This window comes from Eutrema salsugineum, unplaced genomic scaffold (assembly GCF_000478725.1).
Source record: "Eutrema salsugineum unplaced genomic scaffold, Eutsalg1_0 scaffold_11, whole genome shotgun sequence".
Lineage (NCBI taxonomy): Eukaryota > Viridiplantae > Streptophyta > Magnoliopsida > Brassicales > Brassicaceae > Eutrema > Eutrema salsugineum.
The window spans coordinates 3,645,819-3,655,628 of record NW_006256901.1 but is presented as its reverse complement, the minus strand read 5'-3'; the positions used below and the strand labels follow the sequence as shown (position 1 = coordinate 3,655,628).

The 9,810-nt window shown below is 39.7% G+C and overlaps 1 non-coding gene across 1 annotated transcript; it reads right to left on the bottom strand.

Moving 5' to 3' along the window:
* Positions 1–455: 455 nt before the first annotated feature.
* Positions 456–562, bottom strand: LOC112089999. The gene has a single exon (XR_002901358.1). It is a non-coding gene; the product is annotated as a small nucleolar RNA R71 (small nucleolar RNA).
* Between the last annotated feature and the right edge of the window lie 9,248 nt (positions 563–9,810).

Sequence of the window (9,810 nt, the reverse complement as noted above, 5' to 3'; positions counted from 1 at the left end):
AGAGGCATCAGGCCAATGTACAGCAAAGACAACAGGTGCACCACCAACATCAACCTTTCCAACACCAGCAAAGGAGATATGAGCAACCCCAAGTCTATGTTGGCGAGAATGACTGGGCCAATGCTCATCAATATGGAGCTGGAATTCAGGCACCACCTGTGCAAAACAACAACTTTGAAGTGAAGGCATCCTTGTTGAATATGGTTCAGAACTCAAAGTTCCATGGATTAGCAATGGAAGATCCCTTGGAACACTTGGATCAATTTGATAAGGTGTGTGACCTGACTAAGATTAATGGAGTTTCAGAAGACAACTTCAAGCTAAGACTATTCCCATTCAGTCTTGGTGACAAAGCTCACCAATGGGAAAAGAATCTTCCAAGAGGCTCCATTCAAACCTGGGAGCAATGCAAGCAAGCTTTCCTATCTAAGTTCTTCTCCACCTCAAGAACTGCAAAACTGAGGAACCAAATCTCTAGCTTCACTCAGCACAGCAATGAGAGTTTTGGTGAAGCATATGAGAGATTCAGGAGCTACACAAACCAATGGCCACACCATGGGTTTAGTGAGGCTTCCCTTCTCAGCACACTATATAGAGGAGCTCTTCCCAAGATTAGAAACCAGCTGGATACTGCTTCCAATGGGAACTTTCTGGGAAAGGAAATACATGCTACTTTAGAGCTAGTGGAGAACTTAGCATTGAGAAATGATACTTATGGTGAAGACTATGACAGATCAAATAGATCTGAAGGTTCAAGCTCAGAACAGAGGCTCACTAGGGAAGTTAAGGAGTTGAGAAGTGAATTAGACAAGCTGAAATTCACCACTCAGAAGCCAATGCATTTTGTTGGAGAGTATGAGGAACCTTCTCAAATCTTTGAGAACATAAGTGAAGAAGGTTTTACCCAGGAGGAGCTTAACTACATTGGGAATCAGAGGTTCCAGAGATATCAGTATGGTAATGCCAATCCAAACCTTTCTTACAGGAACACCAATGTAGCTAACCCACAAGATCAAGTCTATCCCAATTCTCAAGCTCCAAAGAACTTTGTTCCCAAGAACAACTTTCAAGGATCTTTTCAACCCAAGAATCAGTTTGCTCAGAATCAAGGTTTTGGTCAGCAACAACAGCCATTTCAGGGTACTGGTTTCAATTCCACTACAAGAAAGAGGGGCTTTTCCAACGAATTATTTACGACAATTTATAGTCGCCGTAAATTTACGACGACATTACGTCGTATTTACGACGTTCAAAAATTTCGTCGTATTTACGACGTTCAAAAATTTCGTCGTAAATTCGACGTAAAAAAGTACCCTTGTAAAATCGTCGTAATTTTACGACGATTTTACGACGAATAAAGAATGAATTTTATTTCGTCGTAATGTTGTCATAAAATTTACATCGATTATACGACGAATAGTCCTCTATCTTGTAATTGACGTAAAATCGATGTAAATGTGATGTAAATTTTATTTCGACATAAATTTGATGTAAATATGCAATGGTAATATGTTGGTAACCAAACAAAAAATCTATATATACCCTTTCTTCTCTCATTATTCCATCAACCCAAAAAAACATATAAAGACACAAATTTTTTGAGTTTTTGAATGTTTAAGTAAAATTTTTAGTAGTTGAAATTTATATCAAATTTCAAAAACAAAAAGTCAAATATTTGTTTTTGAAATGTCTATATACGATCTACGAAAGTGGATGTATATGCCCAAAAATGGTGATGGGTCGTTGACTGAAGACTTCAAAAACGGATTGGAAATATTCATGTACCAAGCCAGCCTTATGCAAACTGTAATTGAAAGCGGCAAAATGTATTGTCCTTGTGTGAAATACAAAAATAGGAAACATATTCCTATTGACACTGTCTGGCAGCATTTATTGAATAGAGGGTTCATGCCCCAATACTTTATTTGGTATCAGCATGGAGAGGGATATGGTCAAAGTAGTGGTCAGATGGCTGCACGGAGTAGTAGTAATCATCAAGAACATGGGGATTTTGAAGCGTCAAATGATTATCAAAGTAGTCAAGTTCAGGGTGAAGATCATGATAGGATGCATGAAATGGTTACTGATGCATTTCATGAAACACATGCTGATACTGTTGAGGAGCCCAATGCAGATGCGAAACGCTTTTATGATATGTTAAACGCAGCAAAACAGCCTCTTTACGAGGGATGTAGGGAAGGTTTATCAAAATTATCATTGGCAGCTCGGATGATGACAATAAAAACTGATCACAATCTATCTGAAGTTTGCATGAACGATTGGGCAGATCTTATTAAAGAGTATTTGCCAGATGATAATTTGGCTGCTGAAACGTATTATGAAATTCAGAAGCTGGTTTTTAGTCTTGGATTGCCTTCTGAGATGATTGATGTTTGTGTTGATAATTGTATGCTTTTTTGGAGAGATGATGAAAAGGTTGAAGAATGTTGTTTCTGCCAAAAGCCAAGATATAGACCGCAAATTGCTGGGCGTAAGAAGATTCCTTACCAACGAATGTGGTATCTTCCTATCACTGATAGGTTAAAAAGACTATATCAATCTGAACGGACAGCTGCGTCGATGAGATGGCATGCAAAACATTCACAAACAGATGACAAAATGACTCACCCGTCTGACGGAAAATCTTGGAAACATTTTAACACCGTACATCCAGACTTTGCTAGGTCTAAGCGAAATGTTTATCTTTGTCTTTGCACTGACGGGTTTAGTCCATTTGGTATGTCTGGTAGGCAATATTCATTATGGCCTGTGATTCTTACGCCATATAACTTTCCGCCAGATATGTGCATGCAAAGAGAGTTTTTGTTTCTAAGTATATTAGTCCCTGGTCCAAATCACCCGAAGCGGGCCCTTGATGTGTTTTTGCAACCACTCATACATGAGTTAAACCATTTGTGGCATGTTGGAGTACGAACATATGACTGTTCGAGTGGTAAAAATTTTACGATGCGAGCGGTGCTTATGTGGACAATAAGCGATTTCCCGGCATACGGAATGCTATCAGGTTGGACAACGCATGGGAGGTTATCATGTCCTTATTGTCTTCATAGGACTGATGCATTTCAGCTTAAACATGGTAGGAAAACCTGTTGGTTTGATTGCCACCGTCGGTTTTTACCACCAAACCATCAATATAGAAGAAATAGGCGTTTGTTTATAAAGAACAAATTGGTTCGTCTCCCTCCACCAGTGTACCTAACTGGGGTAGAGCTTGAAGCGCAAATAGATCATTGGGGTGGACTTGAAACGGTCCCCCGAGGAGGAAATTGGCACACTCCAGCGAATATGCCTAAAGGATATGGGGTTCATCATAATTGGCACAAGAAAAGTATATTTTGGGATCTGCCATACTGGAAAGATCATTTGCTTAGACATAATCTTGATGTTATGCACATTGAGAAGAATTTTTTCGATAACATCATGCATACTGTTTTGAACGTCCAAGGAAGAACCAAAGACAGCGTTAAATCACAGATGGACTTGCCCGATATATGTAACAGAATTGAGTTTGCATATGGTGAGTAATGGGAAAGCACCAGTTCCTGTATTTTGGTTGGGTGCTGAACAAAAAACAGCATTGTTTAATTGGGTATCATCAGCCGTGAAATTTCCTGATGGGTATGTATCTAATCTGGCTAAATCTGTGGATAAAGGACAAAAGTTTTCAGGGATGAAAATTCATGATTGTCATGTGTTTATGCAACGGTTACTTCCTTTTGCGTTTGCTGAACTCCTACCGGGACATGTCCATGAGGCACTAGGAGGCATTGGAGCTTTCTTTCGTGATCTAAGTACAAGGACATTATCAGAAGATATAGTTGCACAACTGTCTACAAATATTCCAATATTGTTGTGCAATTTAGAGAAAATATTCCCACCTGCTTTCTTCGATGTTATGGAACATTTACCTATACACCTCCCTCATGAAGCAGAGTTGGGAAGACCTGTTCAGTTTAGGTGGATGTATCCGTTTGAACGATTTATGAAGCATTTAAAAGGTAAGGCTAAAAACTTAGCAAAAGTTGAAGGGTCTATCGTGGCGGGAAGTTTGACAGAAGAAACTTCTCATTTCACGTCTTATTATTTTGCTCCGAAGGTTCGTACACGCAAACGGGCTCCAAGACGTTACGACGATGGGGGTGTAGGACAAAGTTACGCAGTATATATAAATAAGCCTGCATGATTATATTTTGATTGAATAGACGAAATGCCCTTAACAATGTTTTCAAATTTCAGCACTTTTGTCAGTCAAGTCCGAGAATGCATTGACGGTATTTCAGAAGATGAAATTAACAAGCGGAAAGACCAACATTATGCATTGTGGTTAAAAGGTCAGGTCGAGCATGATGACATGACATATGCAGTATGGTTTCATGAGTTGCTCCATGGTCCTATTTCAAAGATAACTACTGCAGCTATGTATTTCACACGTGGCTATGTTTTTCATACTTATAGTCATGGCACTCAACGGGCAACTACAAACTATGGAGTTTTTGTACGAGGTGAAGTAGACTTTTATGGGATCATCAAAGAGATAATTGAAGTGGAATACCTCGGATTAGTAAGAATGAAAACTGTTCTATTCAAATGTGATTGGTTTGATCCTACGGTGGGTTGTGGAGTGCGTATTAACAAATTCGGAGTGGTAGATGTAAACGCATCTCGGCGATACAATAAGTTTGAGCCTTTTATACTTGCATCTCAAGCAGAACAAATCACCTTTGTTCCATATCCTCGAGTTCGGAGTACGGGAATTTCATGGCTGGCGGTTGTCAAAGTTGCTCCAAGGGGTATAATTGATGGTGTAGATCTCCCGCCAATGCAACAAGATGATTGTGTTGACATTACGGAACCTGAGGTTGAAGAACATATTCTTTTAATTGATCCACGTAATCGACAAGTTGAAGATCTCCATGGGGACGAAACTGAAGAAGGTGCTGACGAATCTCAAACAAACAGCAGTGATGATGAAGATGATGAGGACAACGAGGAAAATGTTGAAGATTAATTAAACACGATGACATTTATTTGCATGCTTTGAACGTTTAAATGTAACATTTGTCAAATTTGATAAATTTGTTTAAATTTAAATGTTTTAAAAATGAAAGACAATTATTGAAAGGAGAATTTGTTTAAGTGTTGACTTGGACCATATGTCGACTATTACGACGAATTTACGACGATTTCTAAATAATCGTCGTAAATTCGTCGTAACATGCAAACCCTAAACCCTATAGGGTTAAGCTTTCCCAACTTACAGAATGGTTTTTTGGTGCATTTTCCTGAGTAAACTGATGTATTATATAAGGTTTTGTAGTATAAGATTAGAGAACTTGTAGATATGTGATTTATGTTACGACGACTTTACGACGAATGGGAGTGATTCGTCGTAAATTCGTCGTAACATACCATCAAGTTTACGACGAAATATAACCCCTAAATCTTATAATCAATCTTTTCTGAGGTTCAGGGGGGATTTAGATGAAGAGATTGATATGGCTTACCATCTCATAAGGTAAAACACCTTTTTAAACAAAAAAAAAAAAAAATTCAAATTTTGACATATATGTGTTTATCAAGTAATCTTAAGGTGTTATATACATTTAGGGAATTGTAAGGATTTATCTTAGATCTTACCAAATTCGTCATTAAGTTATTTAAACATGCTAAAAGTTATACAGAACACATATATGATGTATAGACATGCTTGTACGTGCTTATGGATGTTTCAATTTTTGAATTTCATAAGTTTTGGTCTAACCTATCGTAAAATCGTCGTAATATTACGACGATTTTACGACGATATGTGGATACACAGCCGTTATAATTTTTATGATTTATACGGTTTTGTCGTAAAATCGTCGTAATATTACGACGATTTTACGACGAATAACACTGATAGTCGTAAAGTCGTCGCAAAGCCCAGATAGAGCCACGTGTGTTTGTCTTATTCGCTTTGTTGTACAGTGGGACCTTTGCGACGAATTTACGACGGATGCGTCGTAAATTCGTCGTAACTTTACGTCGAATTTACGACGAATATAAATTCTATATATATAGACGCACCCCTTCCTCATTTCGTCGCTCATTACTCTCCTTCCTCTCTCTGCTTCCTCCTCCCTTTGACGCAACCCTCTAGACCAAAATCAGATAATTTTTTTTTTAATTACTTAATATTAAATTAATTTTAAATAGTTTAGAAATTCAAACGGTTTAGGTCGGGAATTAGTTTAGGCTCGGAACTTGTTAGATTTAGGATCGGAATTTGTTAGATTTAGGATCGTAATTAAAAATTAATATATAATTTGGAAAATAAATTTTACCAGTTTTGCAGACGATGACTCAACGGAGGACGCACTACATCAATTTCATGGCGGACGGACACTCTTCCCGGGCGTCTGGCTCGGGAAATACCGGGACCGATGTCCCTTCATCTTCCGGAGCCTCCCAGGTTCCGAATACCGTTGCGGAGCAGTCTCCACCACCGCCTCCACCACCACCTCCACCGCCGGCCGCCGAACCGGTACCCCACCCTCCTCAACCGTATGCCCAATTTATGGTTGAGGACTTACTAGTCCTACCGGGACGGGGGACTTTACGATGTCTGGTTCCCGGAAAAGCGGAACTAGGCTCTTATTGGTAAGTAAAAATTTTTGTTTTTTTATATTTTTTTAATTAATGCTTTAATTTACTTAAATATTAATGTAATATGTTTTTTTTGTTTCATAGGTTTGACTTGGATAATTGTGTCGGTCGGAGCGTTTCCGACACAATTAAGAGTCATTTCGTTGAGCCGCACTACAATTGGAGCAAGGTGTCGCAAGAGACGTTCGACACCTGGTACAAGTGCTTCGCGGTAATGTTTTTTAAATCTTCTTTATATCTTTTCAAATTATTTTAAATTTAATCTTAGTTTTATATTGTTTATATTGCAGCAATGGTGGGACTGGGACATCGGGATCAACGAGACGGTCCGCGAAGCTTTCCGGCTGAAGGCGCAGAAACGCCTAGTCAATACCGTTTCCGATTGGAAGCAGAAGTGGAAGACCGACGGCGACGACGCAAAGCCGAGCCCCATGCCCAGACCGTTGCGTCTAAGTGTTCGGCCGTCCGCAACCGGGTCGGTCCTGACGGTCAGAAGTTAGTGACCCCGCACACTTCTGGCCAAATATCATTTGCAGGCCGACGCCTCATGATGGTAAGTAATTAAATATAAATTATTTCATTATTATTTTATTTTTAATTATTTCTATTTATTAAATATTTTTTACTAATGTTTATTAATTGGTAGGCACAGGAGAACGGAGGAGAACTTCCTCTAATGACGAAGCTCTTCGAGACCACTCACCGGAAGAGGGACGGGAGCTTTGTCGATGCTCGGTCAGAGGGGAAACCCAGGCCACACCTGACGGAACTATCCAAGTACCGTTGACCGTCGCTGAGCAAGACCAGATTTTCGAGGAGGTATGATCTATTCAAATTTTTAAAAATTTATTATATTTATTACTTAATAATTAATTAACGTTTTTATTTTCATTTGTAGGTTGCTCCGAAGAAGAAGGGCCGAACCTTAGGGATGGGCTCTATTAGAGACTGTCCTGCCGCCTCGGCTTCCGGATTCCGCACGCAGGAGGATCCGAGTCATCTTCGCCAGGAGCTTGCTACGGCCAATGCTGAGATCACCACTCTCAGGCATGAGCAAGTGGCCCAGAAGCAGGAGCTCACCGAGATGCACGGCCTCTTCGACATCATTGTAGAAGCGGTTCCGCAGTTGGCCACCGCAATCCGAGAGAGGCAACGGCGAGCACGAGGGATCTTTGAGGCCGGTGGTACTTCCGGTGAGCAGACGCAGGGTCAAACTTCGGCTCTGATAGTGCAGACGGGAAACGATGGTCCAGTAGCCACGGCCGGCCAAGACGGAGAGCCTCCTCGAGACGTCGATCTCAACCTCGACGATTATGATATCACATTATAGTAGGGTTTTTTTTGTAAAAAACAAATTGTATTAAATTTTTTGTTATATAAATTATTTTCGATTTTAAATTTTAATTTAAAATGTTTTTTATATTTTCAATTATTTGATTATTTTAAAAATTCATTAATTAAATTAAAATCAAATTTAATTAATTAATTTATAAATCGTCATAAATTCGTCGTAACTTTACGTCGAACTAACGTCAAATTATGTACGACGAATTTACGTCGAATACGTTTACGTCGAATCTACGTCAAAAATTTACGATGAATTAACAACGATAAATAAAAAATTAATTTCCCTTAATTGAAATTGGTCGTCTCCTAATCGTTGTTTAATCGACGTAATTTTACATCGATTTTACGTCGTTGTTATGATGGATATATTTCGTTGGAAAATTTATGTCGCCATTACGACGAATAATTGCCGACGATATTACGACGATTTTCTTGGGTTGGTAATTTTATGACGATTTTACGACGATTTCTATTTTACGCGATTGTTTTACGACGATTTTTCATTCGTCGCTAATTCGACGTAAATGCCCTTTTACGTCGATTTTACGTCGATATGTGCCGACGTAAAACCCGATATTTCTTGTAGTGTTCACAGCAGCAGCAAAAGGCACCACCAGGGTTTGGTCCTCCACAGTTCCAACAGCAGGCGCCGGTTCAACAACAGTTTCAACCACCACAGGTTCAGCAGCCACATATGGAGACAGACATGATTGGTATTCTGCAACAACTACTTTAGGGTCAACAGATCTTTGCAAGCCAGAATGCAGTCATGCAACAGTAAATCAAGGAACTGAAGCAAAACCAGGCATCAAGCTCAAGGAACCAAAGTCACCTACCTGGAAAACCAGAACCCAATCCCAAGGAATATGCTAAGGCCATTACACTGAGGAGTGGAAAGGAGTTACCTGGTATTGAGAACAACAATGTGATCATTGAGGACAATAATCAAACTGAGGGGGAGACAGCCTTAAAAGAAGATCAAGTTGCTGAGAAACTAAGGACGGAAAAGGGTAAAGAGGCAGCAAAGGAACCTGAACCAGAGAAGACATATGTGCCACCACCTCCATACCAACCCAAGCTCCCATTTCCAGGGAGATTTAAGAAGCAGCTTGTGGACACCACTCACTATGCCTCTCATTGATGCATTCTTAATGATGCCAAAGATGGGGAAGTTCTTGAAGGATGCCATTTTGAACAAAACTAAAGAACTTCAAGGCATGGTGGTACTAAGTCATGAATGCAGTACTATCATTCAGAAGAAGTCCATACCAAGAAAGTTAACTGATCCAGGGAGTTTCACACTCCCTTGTGCCATTGGACCTCTTCTATTCTCTGGATGTCTTTGTGATCTAGGAGCATCAGTCAGCTTGATGCCATTCTCCATAGCAAAGAAGCTGGGCTTTAGAGTCTTCAAGCCTGCAAGGATTTCTCTTATCCTTGCAGATAGATCAGTTAGATTGCCTGTTGGTATGTTGGAAGATCTACCTGTCAAGATAGGTTTTGAAGTTCCAACTTATTTTGTTGTGCTGGAGATGGATGAAGAACCAGTAGATCCTCTTATCTTGGGCAGGCCATTCTTAGCAACTGCAGGAGCCATAATTGATGTGAGAGGTGGGATAATAGAGCTTCAACTTGGGTCTGAAAAGCTCAAGTTTGATGTGAATGAGATGATGAAGAAACCCACCATTGAAGGTCAATGTTTCTATGTGGAGACAATGGATCAGTTGGCTGATGAGTTGCTTGAGGAGCTGAACACTGAGGATCCTCTTCAAGCTACTCTAACTCAAGAACAAGGAG